This window comes from Mytilus galloprovincialis, chromosome 7 (assembly GCF_965363235.1).
Source record: "Mytilus galloprovincialis chromosome 7, xbMytGall1.hap1.1, whole genome shotgun sequence".
Classification (NCBI taxonomy): domain Eukaryota; kingdom Metazoa; phylum Mollusca; class Bivalvia; order Mytilida; family Mytilidae; genus Mytilus; species Mytilus galloprovincialis.
In genome coordinates this window covers 1,288,544-1,313,878 of record NC_134844.1, presented here as the reverse complement: position 1 = coordinate 1,313,878, position 25,335 = coordinate 1,288,544, and the positions used below count along the sequence as shown (strand labels likewise).

The 25,335-nt window shown below is 31.8% G+C and overlaps 1 pseudogene; it reads left to right on the top strand.

Annotated features, from left to right (window-relative positions):
- Window positions 1–3,410: 3,410 nt before the first annotated feature.
- Window positions 3,411–25,038, top strand: LOC143084097 (sodium- and chloride-dependent neutral and basic amino acid transporter B(0+)-like; annotated as a pseudogene).
- Window positions 25,039–25,335: the final 297 nt, after the last annotated feature.

Below are 25,335 nucleotides of genomic sequence, written 5' to 3'. Positions count from 1 at the left end.
CTATGTCTATTTATAAGTAAAATACGGAAAAAATGGATATTTTTTTTTTTCAAAATTTACTTCTGGATACTATCTTATGATCATAAACAAGTTTCTGTCCAAGTTTGGTAGAAATCCAGGATAGTTTAAGAAAGTTATTCAAATTTAAAAAACTTTAACCACAGAGTGAATATTTGTGGAAGCCGACGCCGACAGAATGTAGGATCGCTATGTCTCCCTTTTTCGACTAAAGTCGAAGGCTTGACAAAAATTGTTGTCCTTTTCAGTCATGATCGGATTCCGACTATCTCTATATGTCACTGTTTTTTGAAAGGCAAGTGATCACATTGAGAGATCTGCATGAACACGCACCTACATCTGAACAACTAGTTTTTGTTTTTTGTTTTTTCCCCGTCTTTTTTTTGCAAATATTTCAGTGGCAAATATTACACGAAATTCAGCAAAAAAACATTTTTCTATATGAGTTGAATACTCTTGCACAAGACGGACCCTGGTGTGATGGTTACAGTTTAGCACTCTGAAAGATATCGGTTACTCTACATAAATACATGTATTTGTGTGTTAAATATTTCTCTTGTCTGTGACTTGTAAAGCCAAATATACAATGTGGAACTTTTGTTGTTGTGGTCATCAATAGGACCAAAATAACTAGGCATAGTGTTTGATATTCCCATATTGCTATGACGTCTAGCGGTCGTATGTTTAAATCTGCTGGTCGTACAGTTTGCTGCATGTAGCTACAGTTTGAAGAAATACAACAACATATATTTGTTTGGTGCCGTTAAATTATGTAAGCTTTTACAAAGCATTAAAGAAAGATTGAGTATGATTTATTTTATAATACGGTGCTAAATTTTCATTGATTTCGACAGAAAGCAACCGATGTAAAATTTTGTATGCTTCTTACAGTGATTTTTAAATGGCGTTATTCTTAAATAACGTTTGAAATTTTAACAAATATATGATTACTCTACAAATCACTCGTGTTCATGTATTTGTGCTCTACCTCCCCAAAAGATGAAGAAAAAATAGAGGGAAAGAGAGACGTAAGATACCAAAGGAATATTTTAGGAAAGATGGATGACACTTGGATAATTTCTGTCGTCAAATGTGAAATAAATAATATTTCAAACACGTCACACATTACCGGCCAGTGGCAAGTTAAATACATATTCAGAACTAGAACATATTGACTTATGAACTTTGACCCTGCTTTGTATAACCCGACAGGCTGAGCCGGATAAATACAAATGTGAAATTAAGTTTTGATGAATTGTTTATTCATGTAGTATAGAAGACTACATATATATAGTAATGACGTTTCATGTGATATGAGAAAACTTGCAGTCGACAGAAACTCTTTGTTCTTGTTTACGTCCCTATGATGGACAGAGAACTACAAGTTCTGGAAACTGTACGCTTACATGCTGTTTCTCTTGGTAATAATATATTGTATATTTTTTCCGGAAAATATACGCTGAATTCCACATAACGCATCGCGACGATACGCTGCCAACAGCTGGGTTACACTAATGACAGGACGATTGCCTGGATTGTGACAGAATATTCACCGGAACCTTCTTGTTATTTGATAAATTATTTTAATATTTGAATACCTTAGAGATACAAGACTATTTTTTTTATGAAAATCTAACAAAAATAGTTTAAAAATATTTTTGAGCAAAAAAAAAATGACCGGACGGATTTCACATGTTTCACTCTATGTACGCTTTACGTATATTGAACTGATCGACAAAAAGTGTTAATATCTCTTTTGATTTACAATATTTTTTCATACCACTAAGAAATCTGCGAGATTAATAGTTATCTTATATGAAAATTTAAACTTTATAGTAAAACAAATTGTTTTTCTACCAAAAAAAAAAATTACCGGACGGATTTCATATTCGCCAATTTACGTGTTGATTATATTGAACTGATCGACAAAAAGTTTTAATCTCTCTTTTGTTTTACAATATTTTTTCATACAACTAAGAAATCTGCGAGATCAAAAAATATTTTATTTGAAATTATATAAACTTTACAGTAAACTTAAAGGTTTTTTTTATACAAAAATAAGTCGAGCGGACAGTAATTCATATTAAGACAATATCAAGACCACTATCGGCTATTTTTGTTGCCATACATTGTGATTGTGTTCATGCATTTCAAGTAGCATTTTCATCAATCTCATTAAAATCTGATGTTCTGATACGCTACCCTCCACTATCGAGTTGGTTCAGATGTTAGTGGAGGGTAGCGTATCAGAACATCGGATTTTAATGAGATTGCATTTTCATTGCACTTAAATCAAAAAGTGGTTTGCTTTCTTCTGCTTTAGTGAAACGTCCCTTGGAGCGGGCCGCCATTTTAGAAATTAGCAACCACTGCAACGGAATCGAAAACGGCGACGTCATAATACGGCCACGACACTGTAGCGGCGCCGAGAGCGCTGCGTATAAACAATAGTGTGATTTCCCTTTAATTTGTAATAACGAAGGTTTTTACATTTTCCGGAAATTTTGACATATTGGTGCTCGTTACATTTTCATTTTTAGAAAATTAACTTCCGGTAATAATAGTCTGATAGAAATTTTGCAAAGCAACTCAAGGAGACCATAATTATCAAGGATTTGTATAGTAATCTTCAGGAGCGGATCCAGAGGGGGGGTTCCGGGGGTTGGACCCCCCCTTTTTTTTGGCCGATCAATGCATTTGAATGGGAGCATATAGCTGGAACCCCCCTTTACTCTGGGTTGGGAACCCCCCTTTTTAAAATGGCTGGATCCGCCCCTGATCTTACTATACAAATCCTTGATATTATAAAACAAATAAGGATATTCTTAACTAAAAAGTCGAGGACAGTATTCAAGTGCATGTTATACAGTATGATAATCTCTTATAGCAGAAAAGGCCTTTGGTATATCATTTTATAGGGATTCAGAGTCTGCACCATCGAGTCTGCGTCTGAGCATGGACTTTCTTTAAGTATAGTTTAGTCCCTGATCTGAGGGAATCTGAGGTCTGCATGAAGTGATATGCTCTAGGATTGGATAATTTTGCCAAGCATTGAAAAGTGGAAATGAAATCCTTAATAGGAAAATCAATGCAGTCCCATAATCCCCCCCCCCCCCAAAAAAAAACCCTTGATATTAGTAAGACAATTTATTTTAGTGTTAAAAATGTCATCTTCTATCTATAATAGTCTATATGATATTGTTTTACAAAGTTGGTCTGTTCTTTGAAAAAACAAAACACATTTTTGTCACCACAAATGAAGTAATTTTCCAAACAAGTTCTGGTGCAAGTGGTTAGAACATTAGAATCTCTCATTAAAGAAATCATAATGTCATTGTCAATATGAGCAAAAAAAAATGGCAAGTGTTGGGGTAGGCATAAACATTTATAGTATGTATAATTGTATTAGAAGGCAGGTAAAACAACTTGTGCATTGTGATATTGTCAAGTTTTTAACCAGTTATACAACATGTTTGTTTTTCTAGGACCTGTTAAATGTTTAACTTAATGCACGTGTAGGAGGAAGCGCTTAGCATTTTTTATAAATGATATGCTCATTTATTTTAGCATCTTGCTATTTAACAAGCTGTTTAACTTTTCTCAATTTAATCAAGACTAGAAGAATCTGATTTATTTATTAAAGCCTATTTTCTACTTTTTTAATTGCAGTTAGACACAAAAGATAGCTACAATATAAATAATGGCTTAAAAGAAAGGAATGAAGATGTTGATGTAAATGTTGACGAAGATACTGAAGATAGAGGACAATGGGGCTCCAAATAGGAGTTTATTCTATCTTGTATTGGACTTTCTGTTGGATTAGGAAATGTATGGCGTTTCCCTTACCTGGCCTATGAAAATGGAGGAGGTATTACCATGATTACTGTTATATGTTTATAGCAGTTAAAGCTTACTTTAATTAAATGATAAAAAGAACTATACCATTGACACATTGATGGCTGATTTAAATTCACATAGTAATTAAATATAGTTAAGTGAAATATATCTGAGCGCTTATTTTAAAACACTAATTGATAATCAATGATCTAGATGTTAAGATATCGCATGACCCCAATGTTCTTTTTTACAAAGAAGTTACCACAGTTGACTGAAGGTCAATCAGGGTAAATTGTCATTGTCAATTTGAAGAATCTACTCTTACCTAATAATTACAATCATTTTAACAGCTGAAATGTATGGGGGAAATAAATGAATACAGTAATAGTTAATAACATGTATCTCATATACATGTAAGGTTAAATTAAAGAAGTTGAATATTTTAAAGAATAAATGTACTGGCAATAACTGGTATAACAGGTTTTGTTTGACTAAAAGTTGATTGGTTTTTATGGTGTTTAAGAAATAATTGATGCCAGCTATACTTTATTGTAGTCTTGACATGGGTAGGCATTATATTCGTGATTATTTTTGCCAGAGCGATAGCGAGGGCTAAAATAACACGAATATAATGCCTAACCATGTTAAAACTACAATAAAGTATAGCTGGCATCAATTATTTCGATTCTGATTAGGACAATTACGGTAATTTCTATGTTCGCTGTGTATAGGTGCACAGTATTTGTGTAGGCTCTTCCATCAACCTTCCTGTCGATTTTTATCCAACTAGTTCAAACCAGTTTAATTTCGCAAAGTTGTTAATTTCTAAAATTCAAAATTGAAACAGAAATTAACAAATTAATTTATTAACTTAAACACTATTTCTGTCACAATATAACAGAAAAGTTATATTACAACAGTCTTTTCCTTTGAGGTCAATTTCTGACACGCACATTTTCAAGTCAGTTGTCAATGGCGGTGGACGCACAAGGAGAATCGGGTAGGTCTTTATTTACTAAATTAATCGTAAATATTCCGCCGGTTAATATTGAAGCATTGGTAAATATGTTCATATCTGATAGAGGATTCCTTGATAAAGTTTTGCTGACATTCGAGACTTGGCAGGAGGGGCCCTTTCAGTTTGACAGATCTCCATTTATACTTGCGGTGGCTACACCTTGTAAAGTTGGTGCCCTTTGTGCATCTGACGGTTTCAAATGCTGTATAACATGATGATTAAAATTAATACTGGGTGACAATCTTGTTGCATTTGTAAAATGGATTGGAAACCTTGGTGGTATATTGGTAATTACGCCTATTTCTTTTTATAGGAGAATGGGGTTCGATTCCCTGCTAGGGTCAATCCATTTTATCAGAAATATGAAACAATTTTGTCATTTCAGTGCAACAGTAATAATAACCTATACTTTATTTTATATTTTATCGTCGGAACATATGTTTCAATGAAATTATTATATACAATGATATGCCTTTTTAACAGGAGAGATGAAACGTATTTTTCAGAGGGAGGGGTTTTGAAGTTAGAACAGCCAACATGAACGTTGTGGTATCTAGGTCAAATATGACAATTACGAATTGTAACACATTGTTGTTATTGTAAAAGTATTAGTAACAAAATGTGTATCATTTTAGTGTTTGAAAGTGCTTTAATTTAAGGAAATACATTAAATGCATACCAATTTGACGAAATTTATTTTTCTGCCGTAGTCAATAAAATTGAGAATGGAAATGGTGAATGTGTCAAAGAGACAACAACCCGACCAAATAAAAAACAACAGCAGAGGGTCACCAACAGGTCTTCAATGTAGCGAGAAATTCCCGCACCCGGAGGCGTCCTTCAGCTGGCCCCTAAACAAATATATACTAGTCCAGTGATAATGAACGCCATACTAATTTCCAAATTGTACACAAGAAACTAAAATTAAAATAATACAAGACGCATATACGCATGTGTAATCTAATTTTATTGGATAATAAAGTATGGTTTCTTTACAAAGCTAAAGAAGCACGTCATATTAGAATTTTATTTTTAAAAGACAATCATGTTTTACCCAAATATTTAAAATTTGATCGATCTTTACTGCATCATAACCATAACTGGGTGTATATTTTTACATTGTATAGTTATGACTCACTGAAAGAAATCTTTGAAAATGTTAAATTGTAAATTGAAATGTAGACAACTTTAATGACATGTCTTTCAAGTACATGTGTTACCAATGTGAAAACTGGTTGAATACAAACATGTCATATATACCAATGTAAAGATTAATTTTTGTCTGATTTTTCGCATAATATTAAATGATTTGACAAGAAAACAGTAAGAACATGTAGACTAGATACATGTATATGTAAATTATGGTTAACACATTCACACTGCAGGTGTTTCATTAAATTTCTAGCTTGTAATAGATACATAGACAGAATCAAGTTATTTTAACCAAAAGTAAACTGAATTAGTAAATTACAAATTTAATTTGTCTGACATACCTCTTTTTAACCCTTTCACAAAGCCAAAATTTATAGAAGAAACGATTTACTGTTAGTCTGTAAGGAAACTAAACATGCTAAATGATAAAAGCATCATTAGCTGCCAGATTCTTGCTAGAAAAATAGAGATTTATACTCTAAATTTTTTATTTATTGAGTATTTATGTTTTTTCTATAGGCAAAAATGCATAATGCATGGAATCATTATAAAGTATCAACATCTCCTGTTTATCTTGGTATTGTATGCCATTCACATATTAATGTATAATTTACCATCATCACATGACACCAAAGATTGATGATGAGAATGTGACACAAATATAAACAGAGACAAATTCTAGTTTTGGATTTCATATCATAGATAAAACTATATTGTAAATTGTTTTATTGTTTTATTAGTAAAAAGATTTTTGTGGAAGAACTCAATCAGTCAATGAAAAAATCTTCCAACTTCTTTGACTGTTACAGATGACAATCTTTTCAATATCTGATCTGTGCACAAAGGGTCCACAACTGTGGCAGCAAGATGGGTTACTTGCATACAAATTTTCAGTCCAATAAACCAACAAACAATCATATAATATCTTAATTTTTGAGAATTTTATTCACATTTTTTTCTTAATTTCAGCTGCCTTCCTGATTGCTTATTAAGTCCTACAGTTTCTAATAGGAAAGCCCATGTACTTCATGGAGTTAGTTATGGGTCAGTTCTCTGGTTTAGGACCAACAGGGGTTTGGAAAATGAACCCCAGTGCTAAAGGTAATTATAAAAAGAGTTTTTGTTTGGTTTGGAGAAAAATCACTAATGGTTTAATTTTTATTATTTGTTTAATTTAAAGTTAGTGTTTCAATCTTTGAAATATGTTAACTTTGGTTTTATTTAATTAAACCTAGTGAGATTTAAAAATTTCAATATGGGCTTGAACTGGAAATGAAGTATGCTCCTAAACAAGTATGTTTACAGTATGTGATGTATGTAAGAAATGAAAATAGGGTTTTAATCCACCTACAAAAACCAATTCAATGTGCAATTTGGCAACCTACAAATGTAGAATTATTTTTTTCATTTTGATCTTATTATTGATATAACACTTGTATTGTTTTCCACACTTGGCGAGAAACGTTTGCTGGTACATGTAATATTGAAGTATCTGAAATACATTTAAAATTTTCATTTCTAAATGTAAGATAACTATAGTTGTTAAATTTTATACAGGTTTAATGTCTTGTAAATGATGAGTTTTGTACAAAGGTAACAAAAACTTGTTACATAATACAAAATATGTTCAATTTCTTCATGTTATAAAATCATCTATTTCATATTAAATATAAATAACAAACAAATGTATTAACATTGCAGGTATTGGTATATCTATGGCTCTAATATCCTTAGTAGTTGCAATCTACTATAATGTGATCATGGCCTATACACTGATCTACTTTTTCTCCTCCATGCAGAAAACTCTACCATGGACTGTTTGTGAAGATGTAAGTATGGTCTAAGGGTTTGGAACAATTTCAAGATGGACAATATAAACTCTATGGAACCATTATTGTTCAAAATTTGACTCATTATTTTTATTTAAAAATAAGATATGTATTAGGCCATATTTAAAAGAATGTTTGTTTCCTCTCCCCAGGTCTACCCTTTGTAAACAGATCAGGAAGGCAGGCTAATTTTTTTTAACTGGAAGTCATAGCATGGTTTTAGAATGGTTTGACTTGTCCAGTTGAGGCCACTTATCAGTTGATTGTGTTCAATTTGAGTATTTATTTAGATTATCAATCCTTTTGCTTTCAAGTCCTTTTCAAAATTGGAAACAAATTATTTTCTGGAATAAAAATAATTTTGATTTTTTTTTACCTGGGTTTGGGGGAGGTGAAACACATATTTTATATTTTGGCCTTATTATCAATTTATTTCTCACAATGTAAAATAAGAACTCTCCACAATACCAAATGTAACAGAAATTAATAGCGATAGTTCAACAAGGGTTCCTATACTGCATAGTTATCTGGAAAAGGTCCCGAAAAGATAAAAGTAAAACAATCAATATGAGAAAATGGATGGTCTGATTTATGTACATTTTCAAGTAATAATTAAACTTTATTTAATAAAGTCTTCACAGTAAAAGCTTTGGACATGCACTTTTATTTTTTTTAAGTATGATTGCCAATGAGACAAATATCCACCATATAAATGAACATAATGTGGACATATATATAATCAATTATAGGTTATCCTATAGCTACAGTCTTAAAAAATGAGAAAAATACTGTATAGTCAGCTATAAGAGGCTCTGCCATAAAACATGTAAAGTTATAAACGATAAACTTACACAGGGTTTAAAACTTAATTGTTCATAGTTTTAGTGTTCTGCCAAGGGCAAGTGTGGAAATATTAGAAACAAGCTGGTATTTGAAATTTCCCTATTTACCTGAGGATATTTAGTAATATTTGCCACTGGATGTTAAAAACTAATCAACCATCATTATCACAATTCTCTTACTATATAACCATTCTTTCAAAAATAAATACCGGGGTAGCTGTAATTAACCCAACGATTTTTGTGTTGCAGGAATGGTTACCATTAGGATGTGTAGAGCAGTCGACACAGAAATTAGACTATTGCTCTATGAACATTACACAATTATTAACCGATAACAAAGCGTGTAGATGTTTTTTGAACGTGACAGATTCTATATTGTCTGACCTGCAGGATTTAACTGTACTAATGTCACATACCAAGGAGATGTGCCAGTACCTGTAGCACAGCTGTATTTTGAGTAGGCCATAGTATTCAAGGTCATAAAGGAAGTTCAATTTTATAAATTTAACAGTAACAGTAACTGAGCTCTACCAGTTCAAATCTGCTTTAAAAAAAAAGAAGTTTTTCTTACACAGGTTAAAAAATTGATATGTCTAGGGTCATGAAATTTTATTTTTGTAATATAAAGAACTTTTTTAAATTGTTTAAAAGTAAAAGTTGTCTTTTGTACAACTACGACAGTTTAGCTATTAATAAAACAGCCCCCCCCCCCCAATAAAAAAAAGGTTTTGATAGAACTAGTTTGAAATAGAGGGACAAAAGATACCAGAGGGACAGTCAAACTCATAAATCGAAAATAAACTGACAACACCATGGCTTAAAATGAAAAAGACAAACAGACAAACCATAGTACACATGACACAACATAGAAAACTAAAGAATAAACAACACGAACCCCACCAAAAACTAGGGGTCATCTCAGGTGCTCTGGAAGGGTTAGCAGATCCTCCTCCACATGTGACATCCATCCTGTTGCTCATGTTATAACAAATCCGGTAAATAGTCTAATTCGGTAGGTCACATTCATGAAAGGGAAGACCTTTATTCTAAGAAGAATTTCTTTTTCAGTAAAACCGTAATAAACAAGGCTGACGATTTCTATCCTGACACAGGAAATCCACAATGGAAGTTAGCACTCTGTCTACTGTTGTCGTGGATTGTTGTTGTTCTCTGTTTAGTAAGGGGAATTAAGTCATCAGGAAAAGTAAGTTTTATAATATATGTGTATGTAAGTCAATGTATAATAATATAGAGCACATTCATTTATATTTTGTATGTAAGACTGTATAATTTGATAGAGCACCTTTGAAATGGAAGTGTGTACGTGTGATCTTATTTATATTTTGTGTGTAAGACTGTATAATTTGATAGAGCACCTTTGAAATGGAAGTGTGTGTGATCTTATTTATATTTGTTTGTTTAACCATGATTTGCCTTACAAACTTATACATTTGTTTTGAAATGAATGGATATTTTAATCAGCAGTAATTATTTGCTCATTCCTAATTTTAGCTAACAAGATTTGTTTATTTTTGCCAGAAAAACTAGGTTTTACATTGACAGAAACCCCAACAAAAAATTAGCACATTTGCATCCCACAGATTTCTTTAGAAAAATAAAAGGTTATGACTAAGTTTGTCAAGTACATGATAACTCTTTTGTGGGGTATCTGCGATGCCGCTGTCGCCTGTTAAGTTTACAGAAACTGGTACTATCACGTGATCTGTTATCGAAGGTCTTATCTACCTACCAATATAAATAAACACTGAAACTCCTGTGGCTTTTTGCGAATCGCTACATGAATAAAGACTACAGCTGAAACAATGTAAAAATTCGGTCCATATTTAACAGAATGACAAAAGAATATTAATTGTATTCGGAAAGAAGTTAAGATTATTTGTAGTTTTGTTTGATATGTTTATATCAATAGAACTAGGAAATCAGGAAATATACTTTTATAAAAATTACACGAGTCTGAAGTAGAGTGTTTTTAGAAAATAATATGATGCACGTGTAGTGCTGTAGTGCGCCAGATGGTGCCAGATAACTCAAATTTCAAGTTAAAGATTGTAAACTCTTATCAAGTGTAACACAAAGATTTATGGTTTTCTCTATCTTAAAATGATTCGTAAAATGACATTAACTTATTTATCAAATATGTTTTAAGACTAAAAGATGTTACAGTGACTTGACTGTTAGTGTTGCTCTCCACCAATTGCAACTCATTCAAAATTTTGACCAAATTGCAATTTGTTTTATAAAATCAAATTGTTCAACTGGTCAGAAATTTGAACCAACTGCTGTAGAAAACCACAGTCAAGTCATGGAAAGTGCAAGGTGATAAAATAAAACATACTTACAATCCTACAAGACTTTAACTCCACTTTAATGATGTTGTGACAAAATTAGTTTATCAGTTTGTATAGTTATATTATATTCATTTCCATGCTGAAGGGGAACTGTTTATTTTGAATTGCTATTAAATTGTCCAAACTAAGCTTTCATATAGTTTTTCTTTCTAAAAGTATTCTATATTTATAAGAATCAGACATTATGTGAATTAAAACATTTCATATTCAGTAAAATATGTGAATGTGGCTGTGAAATATACTACCTGAAAAGGTAAAAAGTATTAAGTACAAGTCTGCCTAAAAATGTCATTAAATTAAATGCTTAAAACTATAACATGCAGACATACACAATGCTTAATCGCTGTTATGGATCTGGTTACCAGTATAATAGCTGGTTTTGTCATCTTTACAACATTTGGAGCATTAGCTAAGAAAACAGGACTTGAAGTCTCAGAAGTTGCCAGGGGAGGTTAGCAGATATTTTCTTTTTTTTTAATCTCTTTTATGGAGAGAACTTTGACACCATTACTTTTCAAAACATTGTAGAGCTTATGGAATTGTTTTAGTTAAAGAAATGGTTTGCCTTAAATTACTTTATTTTTGTCGCAGAAAGCTCGACATAGGGATAGTGATCCAACGGCGGCAGAGGTGTTATAGTGTGTGATAACATTTTGTGAGGGAATTTGATGTTTGCTATACCACTGTTCATTTCAACGCACTTTATGACGATACCACTTTATCAATATGAATGAAAATTTTTGCAGTGTTTTAAGAAATAATTTTACTTTAAAATCACGTACCAATTGTGACCTATCAAATATTTAATAAGGACGAATTTTCTGTATAAAGTCAATAATTGTGTGAACTTTTGAAGCTCAAACTTTTATAGCTTTAAATACGCCAATGAAAGGTCCGAAAACTATACCAATACAGAACGATATATTTTTGAAATTGTAGCAAAACTTTTGGACGACAAATTTTAATTCGTTATTGCATAAATATCAACTTGAAATATCTGTCATTTTCTCCCTACCCAGTTTACCCCTATTACTTATTATAATGTGGACTGGACATTGTTATTGAATCTTATGCAATTTGATTGGATTAAGTTCTTTTTGATTACCTTCAAACTGTTCATGCTTTTCGTACGAGTATATTGATTAAATCATACCGTACGTGAATGTGAACAGTAAATTAAATGACCTGCATACTGGACACTGGACCAGTCCATATTACGTTTTATCAATGAAACTTAAGGTATGAAAGGTAACAATTGCCACTTTTTATATTTTCACATAATTTTCCGAATTCACATTATATAAAATATTTTTGAAAGCCTATTGCGAAGAAAAATGAGAAAGTTTACTGTTTTTACGTTCTGTTCAATTAAAAACACCAATATTTTGAAGATAAATTCTGAAAAACATTTTACGCACGGCTACGCCAGGTAAAATTGTTGTTTATCCTAACAAAAAAATACAGTTTCATTCGAATATTATAATAATTATAAATCTATGTAGTCATTAGATAAAGTCCTTATATGTACGATCTACCTATTTTTGGACAACAAAAGACAATACGATCGTTTTAAGGTCAATTTTGTCTACCTCACACAATCTTGTTAGGCACTCTAGCTAACTTCTTAAAAGCTTTATATTTGAGAAGGTGGAAGACCTGGATGCTTCATACTTTGTATATGGATGCCTCATGTTATGAAGTTTCCGTCAGTCAAATGTCCAATGTCCTTGTCCTCATTTTCATGGTTCAGTGACTACTTGAAAAAAAACTTAAGATTTTTTGTAATGTTAAATTCTCTCTTATTATAAGTAATAGGATAACTATATTTAGTATGTGGGTACCTTGCAAGGTCCTCATGCCCATCAGACAGTTTTCTCTTGACCTCAACCTCATTTCATGGATCAGTGAACAAGGTTAAGTTTTGGTGGTCAAGTCCATATCTCAGATAATATTAGCAATATGTCTACTATATTTGGTGTATGGAAGGACTGTAAGGTGTATATGTCCAACTGGCAGGTGTCATCTGACCTTGACCTAATTTTCATGGTTCAGTGGTTAAGTTTTAGTGTTTTGGTCTGTTTTTCTTATACTGGATGCAGAGGTCTTCTATATTTGGTGTATAGAATGATTGTAAGGTGTACATGTCTAGCTAGCAGTTGTCATCTGACCTTGACCTCATTTTCATGGTTCAGTGGCCAAAGTTAAGTTTTTTTTTTTTTTTTTTTTTTCTAATACTATAGGCAATAAGTCAACTTTATTTTGTGTATGGACATATTTTATGATCTATATGTCAGTCGCGCAAGTTTTATTTGACCTTCACCTCATTTTCATGGTTCAGTGGTTATTGTTAAGTTTTTGTGTTTTGGTCTGTTTTTCTTAAACTAAGCAATAGCTATTGGTCCACTTTATTTGTTGTATGGAAGCATTGTTAGCTGTAAATGCCTGCCTGGCATGGTTCATCAGAACTTGACCTCATTTTGATGGTTCAAAAGTCAATGTTTAGTTTTCTTGGTTAAGTTTATGCGACAGTTGTAATAAAGCTTGATATTTAGGACTATCAACATAATATCAATGATTAGTAAAGAAGGGGAGACATTTCAGCGTGTGCACTCTTGTTTCTTGTAGAAAGCTTTGTCTTTATTTGTAATAAAAGACAAATCTTAATATTTTAAAATTTAAAATGATATTTAACTTAAGATTATAATTAAAGATGATTAAAGTCTATTGACAATAATTTGATAACACCGAGACTTTTACAACAACAACAAATAATTTATTAGAGTCTCACCTCTTTAAAACATTTGATATAAAACACAATTCAAAAATTATTCTTTGTTCGAAATCTTTAAACAAACAAAAATCCTCTAATACAAAATGCAATACATTAATTCTTTTTTTTTTTACAGGTTATGGATTAGCCTTTGTAGCCTACCCTGAGGTATTGTCTAACCTACCACTACCTCAATTGTGGTCTGTTTTGTTTTTCTTCATGTTGTTTACTCTTGGACTTGACAGTGAGGTAAGATAGTTTTTTTTACAGAAATAGGATTGTCTCCCTTATAAACAAATTTTGTAGTGATTAGTAGTATTATATACTACAGGAGATTTTTGCTGATAAATTTTGTAATGGACCAGGACCTTTTTCTAATTTTTTGACTGGAAATAACTTGTCTATTATACTATTATATTGTTTTATGATGATGAATGTATCTTGTACTCTAAAAAGAATATTTTCCACCTGGTGCACTGCTGAAAATTAAATAATAATTTGAATATTATTTTTTTTAAAGTGTGGAATGATTTTAATACTTAGGAGATAACTGTATTGATGGTCGCAAATTAAGTTTACTGGCGATGCTTTAGCGGAGACAGTAAACGGGTATTTGCAACCATCAAATCCCCCAATTGAAGCCGTCAGAGCTTAAATACAATATTGTTATCTCCATTCTAATGAAACAGACAGAAAACAACGTTAAAACATGTATTTAAAATCTGTCATATGCCGTCTGCGCTTGCATACCATGGCATCAATTGTCAATTCTAATGCAACAAATTTGTAACGTTCATTTAGATTGGATAACGTCACATATTAACATGGCATCAATTGACAATTGATGCTAAGGGACGTACGCACAAGCGCAGACGGCATATGGCAAACTTTAAATACATGTTTTAACGTTGTTTTCAGTCAGTTTTATTAGAATTGAGATAACAATATTGTATTTTAAGCTCCGTCAGCATCAATTGGGGATTTGATGGTCGCAAATACCCGTTTACTGTCTCCGCTAACGCATCGCCAGTAAACTTAATTTGCAACCATCAAATCCCCAATTGATGCCGTCGGAGCTTAAAAAACAATACAGTTATCTCCTAATTGAAGACCTGTTGGTGACCTTCTGCTGTTGTCTGCTCTATGGTCTGGTTGTTGTCTCTTTGACACAATATATCATTTTTTATGAATTGAATAATTAATTTGTTGCAAACTATTACTATGCAAATCTATAGGAAACTTGTATTTTGTTGAACACTGATACCCCAATGAATGAATACCAATCAGTCAAGATTGTATTGTAGAAATTTATTCATAGATTAGTATGAAACAGAACCAACAGTATGCTTTTGTATTTTGTATTGAGATACATATGTAATGTCTATTTTTCTTTTGCAGTTTGCTTTATTGGAGACCGTTTTGACATGTATACAGGACCAGTTCCCTAAACTTAGAAAATATAAGAGTCACATGTGTATTGGTCTGGGAGTGATATGTTTCTTTATGGCTTTACCATGTGTTACACCAGTAAGTATAAAAGTCACATGTGTATTGGTCTGGGAGTGAAATGTTTCTTTATGGCTTTACCATGTGTTACACCAGTAAGTATAAAAGTCACATGTGTATTGGTCTGGGAGTGATATGTTTCTTTATGGCTTTACCATGTGTTACACCAGTAAGTATAAAAGTCACATGTGTATTGGTCTAGGAGTGATATGTTTCTTTATGGCTTTACCATGTGTAACACCAGTAAGTATAAAAGTCACATGTGTATTGGTCTGGGAGTGATATGTTTCTTTATGGCTTTACCATGTGTTACACCAGTAAGTTTAAAAGTCACATGTATATTGGTCTGGGAGTGATATGTTTCTTTATGGCTTTACCATGTGTAACACCAGTAAGTATAAAAGTCACATGTGTATTGGTCTGGGAGTGATATGTTTCTTTATGGCTTTACCATGTGTTACACCAGTAAGTTTAAAAGTCACATGTATATTGGTCTGGGAGTGATATGTTTCTTTATGGCTTTACCATGTGTAACACCAGTAAGTATAAAAGTCACATGTGTATTGGTCTGGGAGTGATATGTTTCTTTATGGCTTTACCATGTGTTACACCAGTAAGTATAAAAGTCACATGTGTTTTGGGTTTAGTGTGTCATGATCTTGTCTTTGACATTAATGACAATGTTACACCAGTAGCTACAAAAGTCACATGTGTATTTATTTCTTTTTGAACATTTTCTGCTCTTTAACAAAATGTCTTTATTTCATCGAGAAGCATATTATATATATTTTAATAAAAATTTTATAAAAAAAAAAAAAAGCGTTGCAATAGAAGGGAAATAACTCTGGTATTTTTATGGCCCCGCAACGAAGTTGTCGGTGCCATATAGTTTTACCCTTGTCCAAAATTCCGTCATTCCGTCATTTCGCAACAAATCATTATACGGTGTTTTTTTCTAAACACCTTTAGATATTGGGCTGATTTTTGGTATGTGAGTTAACCAGATGAGTTACAGATCAAAAATATAAGTTTCGTTCCGCTTGCTAATTTTTGTCAAAATTATGGGCTTTGGACTTTGATAAATTGTTGGAAATCAGTTATACAGAATTTTTTTCTAAACGCTTTCAGATATTGGGATGATTTTTGGCATGCGAGTTAACCAAGATGAGTTACAGATCAAGTTTAAGTTTCGTTCCGCTCTGCTAATTTTTGTCAAAATTATGGGCTTTGGACTTTGATAAATTGTTGAAAATCAGTTATACAGACTTTTTTTCTAAACGCTTTCAGATATTGGGATGATTTTTGGCATGCGAGTTAACCAAGATGAGTTACAGATCAAGTTTAAGTTTTGTTCTGCTCGGCTAATTTTTGTCAAAATTATGGGCTTTGGACTTTAATAAATTCAAAATCAGTTATACAGCGTTTTTTTCTAAATGCTTTCAGACATTGGGATGATTTTTGGCATGCAAGTTAACCAAGATGAGTTACAGATCAAGTTTAAGTTTTGTTCTGCTTGGCTAATTTTTGCAGAAATTAGGAGCTATGGAATTGATAAATTGTTGAAAATCAGTAATACAGACTTTTTTCTAAACGCTTTCTGATATTTTGATGATTTATGGTTTGTGATTTACTCATGATGAGTTACAGATCAAGTTTAAGTTTTGTTCATCCTCAAACCTTTATATAAGTTATCTATTATCATTAAATACAACTTACATTTAAATATTAAGAATGAACAGGAATGAATTACCAGTTGCATGCAAACATTTTACTCAGTGTTGTTAGTACATGGTGTTATATTTATTTTACAGACAGGAGATTACATAGTAGGATTAATGGACAGTTATGGTGCTGATTTCTCTGTATTGTGTGTAGCCACATGTGAATGTGTATCCGTACTATGGGTTTATGGTACGTCAGTCTTATTTTCTTTGAACAAGGAAATTAAAAGGGTTTTAAATGAAGATGAACATCATGTTTCTTTATGAACATATGAATGAAACATAAACTTTAAATCAACAAAATGTTCATGGCCAAATGAATTTAAGATTATTTTTTTTTTATTAATTTTCATGATTTATCATAAATCAAGCAGCTAAACATAAAGATGAAGAAATAAGATTTGGTAAGAGTGCCAATGAGACAACTCTACATCCAAGTCACAATTTATAAACCATTATAGGTCAAGAAATAAGATTTGGTAAGAGTGCCAATGAGACAACTCTACATCCAAGTCACAATTTATAAACCATTATAGGTCAAAAAATAAGATTTGGTATGAGTGCCAATGAGACAACTCTACATCCATGTCACAATTGTAAACCATTATAGGTCAAGAAATAAGATTTGATAAGAGTGCCAATGAGACAACTCTACATCCAAGTCACAATTTATAAACCATTATAGGTCAAGAAATAAGATTTGGTAAGAGTGCCAATGAGACAACTCTACATCCAAGTCACAATTTATAAACCATTATAGGTCAAGAAATAAGATTTGGTAAGAGTGCCAATGAGACAACTCTACATCCAAGTCACAATTTATAAACCATTATAGGTCAAGAAATAAGATTTGGTAAGAGTGCCAATGAGACAACTCTACATCCAAGTCACAATTTATAAACCATTATAGGTCAAGAAATAAGATTTGGTATGAGTGCCAATGAGACAACTCTACATCCAAGTCACAATTTATAAACCATTATAGGTCAAGAAATAAGATTTGGTATGAGTGCCAATGAGACAACTCTACATCCAAGTTTCAATTTATAAACCATTATAGGTCAAGAAATAAGATTTGGTAAGAGTGCCAATGAGACAACTCTACATCCAAGTCACAATTTATAAACCATTATAGGTCAAGAAATAAGATTTGGTAAGAGTGCCAATGAGACAACTCTACATCCAAGTCACAATTTATAAACCATTATAGGTCAAGAAATAAGATTTGGTAAGAGTGCCAATGAGACAACTCTACATCCAAGTCACAATTTATAAACCATTATAGGTCAAGAAATAAGATTTGGTAAGAGTGCCAATGAGACAACTCTACATCCAAGTCACAATTTATAAACCATTATAGGTCAAGAAATAAGATTTGGTAAGAGTGCCAATGAGACAACTCTACATCCAAGTCACAATTTATAAACCATTATAGGTCAAGAAATAAGATTTGGTATGAGTGCCAATGAGACAACTCTACATCCATGTCCCAATTGTAAACCATTATAGGTCAAGAAATAAGATTTAGTATGAGTGCCAATGAGACAACTCTACATCCATGTCACAATTTGTAAACCATTATAGGTCAAGAAATAAGATTTGGTAAGAGTGCTAATGAGACAACTCTACATCCATGTCACAATTGTAAACCATTATAGGTCAAGAAATAAGATTTGGTAAGAGTGCCAATGAGACAACTCTACATCCATGTCACAATTGTAAACCATTATAGGTCAAGAAATAAGATTTGGTAAGAGTGCCAATGAGACAACTCTACATCCAAGTCACAATTTATAAACCATTATAGGTCAAGAAATAAGATTTGGTATGAGTGCCAATGAGACAACTCTACATCCATGTCACAATTGTAAACCATTATAGGTCAAGAAATAAGATTTGGTAAGAGTGCCAATGAGACAACTCTACATCCATGTCACAATTGTAAATCATTATAGGTCAAGAAATAAGATTTGGTATGAGTGCCAATGAGACAACTCTACATCCAAGTCACAATTTATAAACCATTATAGGTCAAGAAATAAGATTTGGTAAGAGTGCCAATGAGACAACTCTACAATCCAAGTCACAATTTATAAACCATTATAGGTCAAGAAATAAGATTTGGTAAGAGTGCCAATGAGACAACTCTACATCCATGTCACAATTTGTAAACCATTATAGGTCAATAAATAAGATTTGGTAAGAGTGCCAATGAGACAACTCTACATCCAAGTCACAATTTATAAACCATTATAGGTCAAGAAATAAGATTTGGTAAGAGTGCCAATGAGACAACTCTACAATCCAAGTCACAATTTATAAACCATTATAGGTCAAGAAATAAGATTTGGTAAGAGTGCCAATGAGACAACTCTACATCCATGTCACAATTTGTAAACCATTATAGGTCAAGAAATAAGATTTGGTAAGAGTGCCAATGAGACAACTCTACAATCCAAGTCACAATTTATAAACCATTATAGGTCAAGAAATAAGATTTGGTATGAGTGCCAATGAGACAACTCTACATCCAAGTCACAATTTATAAACCATTATAGGTCAAGAAATAAGATTTGGTAAGAGTGCCAATGAGACAACTCTACAATCCAAGTCACAATTTATAAACCATTATAGGTCAAGAAATAAGATTTGGTAAGAGTGCCAATGAGACAACTCTACATCCATGTCACAATTTGTAAACCATTATAGGTCAAGAAATAAGATTTGGTAAGAGTGCCAATGAGACAACTCTACATCCAAGTCACAATTTATAAACCATTATAGGTCAAGAAATAAGATTTGGTAAGAGTGCCAATGAGACAACTCTACAATCCAAGTCACAATTTATAAACCATTATAGGTCAAGAAATAAGATTTGGTAAGAGTGCCAATGAGACAACTCTACATCCATGTCACAATTTGTAAACCATTATAGGTCAAGAAATAAGATTTGGTAAGAGTGCCAATGAGACAACTCTACAATCCAAGTCACAATTTATAAACCATTATAGGTCAAGAAATAAGATTTGGTATGAGTGCCAATGAGACAACTCTACATCCAAGTCACAATTTATAAACCATTATAGGTCAAGAAATAAGATTTGGTAAGAGTGCCAATGAGACAACTCTACATCCATGTCACAATTTGTAAACCGTGCCAATGAGACAACTCTACATCCATGTCACAATTTGTAAACCGTGCCAGTGAGACAACTCTACATCCATGTCACAATTTGTAAACCATTATAGACCAAAGTACAGCCTTCAGCACAGAGTCTTGGCTCACACCGAACAGCAAGCTATAAATGAGCAGTGTAAAACCATTCAGACATGATTGTCTAGTCGAAGTAGGAATGCTCAGTCCATGGCACAATTTAGAGAATGCCATGCTGTTACACAACACACTTGATGTGTACAAAGCTATCCTGTTCTGTCTCAAAAATTCTTCCCTTCCGTATATTTTTTGTTTTAAAAATTTCAGTTTGAGTTATCTGCCCTTTATTCTTATCAAGGTGTAACACCACTAATTCAGGCCCGGCCAGAAAGCACATACCAGAAAGTAGTACATATTTAACACAAAATAGTTCCTACGCATGAGTGTAACTTTCAAAATATGTAGAATATTTAGGTATTTTTGGTATCAAATGAAAGCTGAAGGACTGGTGATCATTGTAGAACACTTTTGGACTTTTAATTTTGAATAGTAAAAAAACTGCACCAAATTTTAAAAAGAGGGTACATTTTGTCTGTTTGTCAGATCTGAAGTACCTGTTTTGGTACATCTGAAGTTCCGGGAACCAGTTCTTTCTTATATGCAATGTAAGGTATGTTGATTTTTTCAGTACAAGACACCATAAAGTGTTGCTTTGAAATGCAATGATTGCCACTTTATTTGAACTTAAAATAAAAGAGGTGTGCCTGCTTGAAACGGAGGAATTTAACATAGAAAGCAATGGGACCATGAATTAGTGGTGTACTTCCTCAACCAACTTTTTCATCTGATACTTTAAATTTATTATTATTCATACCAATAAAAATTGTTCTGTTTACTTTTTTCACAGGATTGACAAGATTTATAAAAGATATTGAATTTATGTTGGGTAAAACCCCAGCACCAACTACATATTGGTTGTTTTGTTGGGTGTTAGCTTCACCACTTCTTATAGGGGTAAGTAATATACTGTTCAGAAATTATTGCGAGGACTGGGCGCAATTGCAATAATTACATGCATTATGACACCTGATGCATATTTATTTATGCAGATTAGCTTAATTGCAATAATAAATCTCAAATTTTTATCCACTTTTAAAAAATCGCAAAAATAAATGCATGGAAAAATTTATGAATATACAGAATTTCAGGTTTAATCATCTTAACTCTATGTTTAAAACTTTTAGATATTTATAAAATATTCTGTATATCAGGAAATATAAAAAAGATGTGGTATGATTGCCAATGAGACAACTCACCACAAGAGACCAACATGACACAGAAATAAACAACTATAAGTCACTGTACGGCCTTCAACAATGAGCAAAGCCCAAACTGCATAGTCAGCTATAAAAGGCTCTGAAATAACAATGTAAAACAATTCAAAAATGTTTTTATGAGTATTTGATATCTTGTCAAATATACTCTTCTTAACATTTTTATACTTCCTATTTAATTGTATTGTGCATAGCTATAGGTACTGCTATAAAGGAACACAGCAGAGATCAAAATGCTCAATTGTCTAAGGGCCTATATAGCTATATTGTGAAAAAAACAGCACAAAATTCCACAACATGCCATGTTCAGTACAAAATCCCACAACATGCCATTTTCAGTACAAAATCCCACTTCTCTGGAAAAAAAGAAAGGTTCAAGCAAAATAAACTATTACTAAATTAAACACCATGCATCTAGGAATAATAGAAAAGAGGAGGTCTTATATAATGTAAAATAATATTTTAAGACTATTCTATATTTCATTCATTTAATACTTGTTGTCACTGCTCACATTGAATAAATTTTACAGATTTTTGACAATTCATGTTGTTGGGAAAAGCTACATGGTCTGTTTGTATACTATGAGATTGACTTTGTACCTAAATTAAAGTAATATTTTAACCATTGCTTATGTATCATGTTGACTTTACATTACAGGGTCTGTTTGCATACCATCTAATCGAGTATGTACCACCTAAAGTAAAAGATGGAGTATTTTTCCCAGAATTCGCCCAGATTATTGGATGGTGTGTGACTGCCGTAGTGTTATGTCCTATACCTTTGTACTGTGTTTATAAATTCATCATCACTCCTGGGAAAGTCACTGAAGTGAGTATACACTGAAATATTCAATTATATTTAATTATTTGTTTTTATGGCAATGTTGCTTTAAAAATAGCACAATGTTGGATTTAAAAATAAAAAAAAATGATTCAACAAAATATTGGATACATGTGTAAGATTACAATTGAATTTATCAGGTGACTAAGTTGTACTTTGAAACAGGACAGAGACAGATCTAAAAGTCTTCTTTGTGAGAGTTGCTTACCCTGAAATGCAATATTGTTTTCAAAGAATTTTTGGTTTTACTGTCCATACAAAACCAATGAAAATTAGTACTCCATCATCATCAATGAGTCCATGAATAATAATTGGTTCACAGTAATCTACTTTTTTTTTCTCATCACTTTGCATCCATCGTCGTCCGTCGTCTTTAATTTTTACAAAAATCTTCTCCTCTGAAACTACTGGGCCAAATTAAATCAAACTTGGCCACAATCGATTGTGGCCATCTAGTTTGAAAAATGTGGGTAAAATGTAGATTTTGGTTTATATGTCTGAAACCAAAGCATTTAGAGCAAATCTGACATGGGGTTAAATTGTTTATCAGGTCAAGATCTATCTGCCCTCCAATTTGCAGACAAATCAGACAACCCATTTCTAGTTTGAAAAATGTGTCCGATGACCCGCCCTTGAACCAAGATTTCCGACATGGCTAAAAATAGTGCATAGGGTAAAATGCAGCTTTTGGTTCATATCTCTAAAACCAAAGCATTCAGAGCAAATCTGCTGTGGATAAAATTGTTCATTAGTTCAAGATCTACTGCCCTGAAATTTTCAGACCAATCGAACAACTTTTCTGCCCCTGAATTGGTAATTTTAATAAAAATTTTCAGCTTTTGGTTATTATCTTGAATATTATTATAGATAGAGATAAACTGTCAACAGCTCTAATGTACAGCAAAGCAAGACCTAAAAATAAGTCAACATGACCAAAATGGTCAGTTGACCCCTTAGGGAGTTATTGACCTTTATAGTAAATTTTTAGCAATTTTTGTAAGTTTTGTAAATTGTGTAAATTTTTACAAATTATTTTCAACTGTCACTTCTGGGTCAAATTAATTATAGATAGAGATAACTGTAAGCAGCAAGAATGTCTAGTGAAGTAAGATCTACAAACACATCACCAACACCAAAACACAATTTTGTCATGTGTCCTTTGTTTAATATGCACAAAGATCAAGGTGAGCGACACAGGCTCTTTAGAGCCTCTAGTTTGATAACCACTGTAGATAACATTGCACCAAATGTCAACTTAACCACATATTATTGCACCAAAAGTCAACTTAACCACATATTATTGCACCAAACATCAACTTAACCACATATTATTGCACCAAACACCAAATTAACCACATATTATTTATATTTACAGAGACTAAGAATAGTAACAACACCAGCAGCTGACTGGGGACCTAATACCAAGGAAAAATTATACAATGCTGACACACAATTTACAGACATTGGAAAAGCAGCTTACGCTTATGACAATCCAACTTCACAATTATAAACTACATGTATAGCAATATTAGAATCATAAAGATACATAAGTTTTTCTTTGAAGTGTATTTCAAAATGAATTTCACACATAGTTTCAGGGTACTTGTATAACAAAGAAATGCAGAGTTATTTTTAACTTTTACTCATTTCAGTTAAGAATTTTGTGAATATGACAGAAACCTGTCACAAATTTATTGTAAAATGGTTTTCTCCGTGACTTTTTTTCAGTATTTTAATCAATTCAAACATAATTTTAGTGCTGAATTTTGAATTGTACATAGTTTTACATCTTTTCATTATAAGATTTATAAAATGTTTTTAAAGTGAATTTATGGATTCAGTTTGAAAAATTACATTTCTTTGATTCTATATGACATTATTTTTTAACTGAAAACTCCTTCATTTTTTAAAAGTGATTTTTAAAAGGGATGAATTAATAATTTTATGATTTTAAATTTTGTTTTGGTTTAAGACTGCTTTTTTTAAAAAGATGAATATTAAAGATAGAATTGTTATATACTAAATACAAAAATCTGCCTTCTGAAAGTAAAATGAAGTTATTAAGTAAAATAATGATTTTGCTAATATTTCAAATGTTGCATACAATAGATACCTCATTTGTGTTATTTATTTTTAGGAACCATTTCATTGAAATGTTATTCAATTTTTGTCTACTCTTGGTTGAACTGTTTTCAATGCAGGCTTACTTTAAATCTCAAACTTTAGTTACACAAATGATTAATAATTCAGATTTACCTTAATTGAAAAAATTTTGACATACAAAAATATTTAATTTTGCAAGCAACAGTATTTTTCTTCTTTTTTAGTTTGAATCATCAAAAAGATTTTTTTACAAAATCAATGAAATTTACTTTAGAAACAAGGGCGTACTTAATAATCATGTCTGCATTAGTTTGATATAAAGATGTTCACACTTTCATGACATTCCTTTAAATTATGACCTTTTTATATGCATATAATTTCCTTTCTACAATTTTATAGTTGTTAAACATATCAAACAAGATTTTTTTACAAATTATATATATCTACATTTGTACATATCATGTATATCATTTCATAACGAGTAAAGATCTATGTTTTGCTGATTAATACATATTAGGTCTGAATCTGTCTAGTTTTATTATATAGATAGGGGAAAGGATTCATGTGGTAATTTTCTTGTATCCCTGTTTCCAAATATTACATTAACTATTAAAAGTAGATTGAAACTAAAATTCATTTTAGCCTATATATATTTGACTTTGTTTGGTATGACTTTACATGTTACAAAATCATTCTTTTACTGAAAAGATAACCGTCCATAGTAATTACAGTAAACAAGAAACTTAAAAAGATGTTACAAAGCACAATTTAATTGATAAAGTATTTTATTATTTACTTGAGACAGAAATTGTTGTATTTTTTAAACAGAAATATTTTTAAG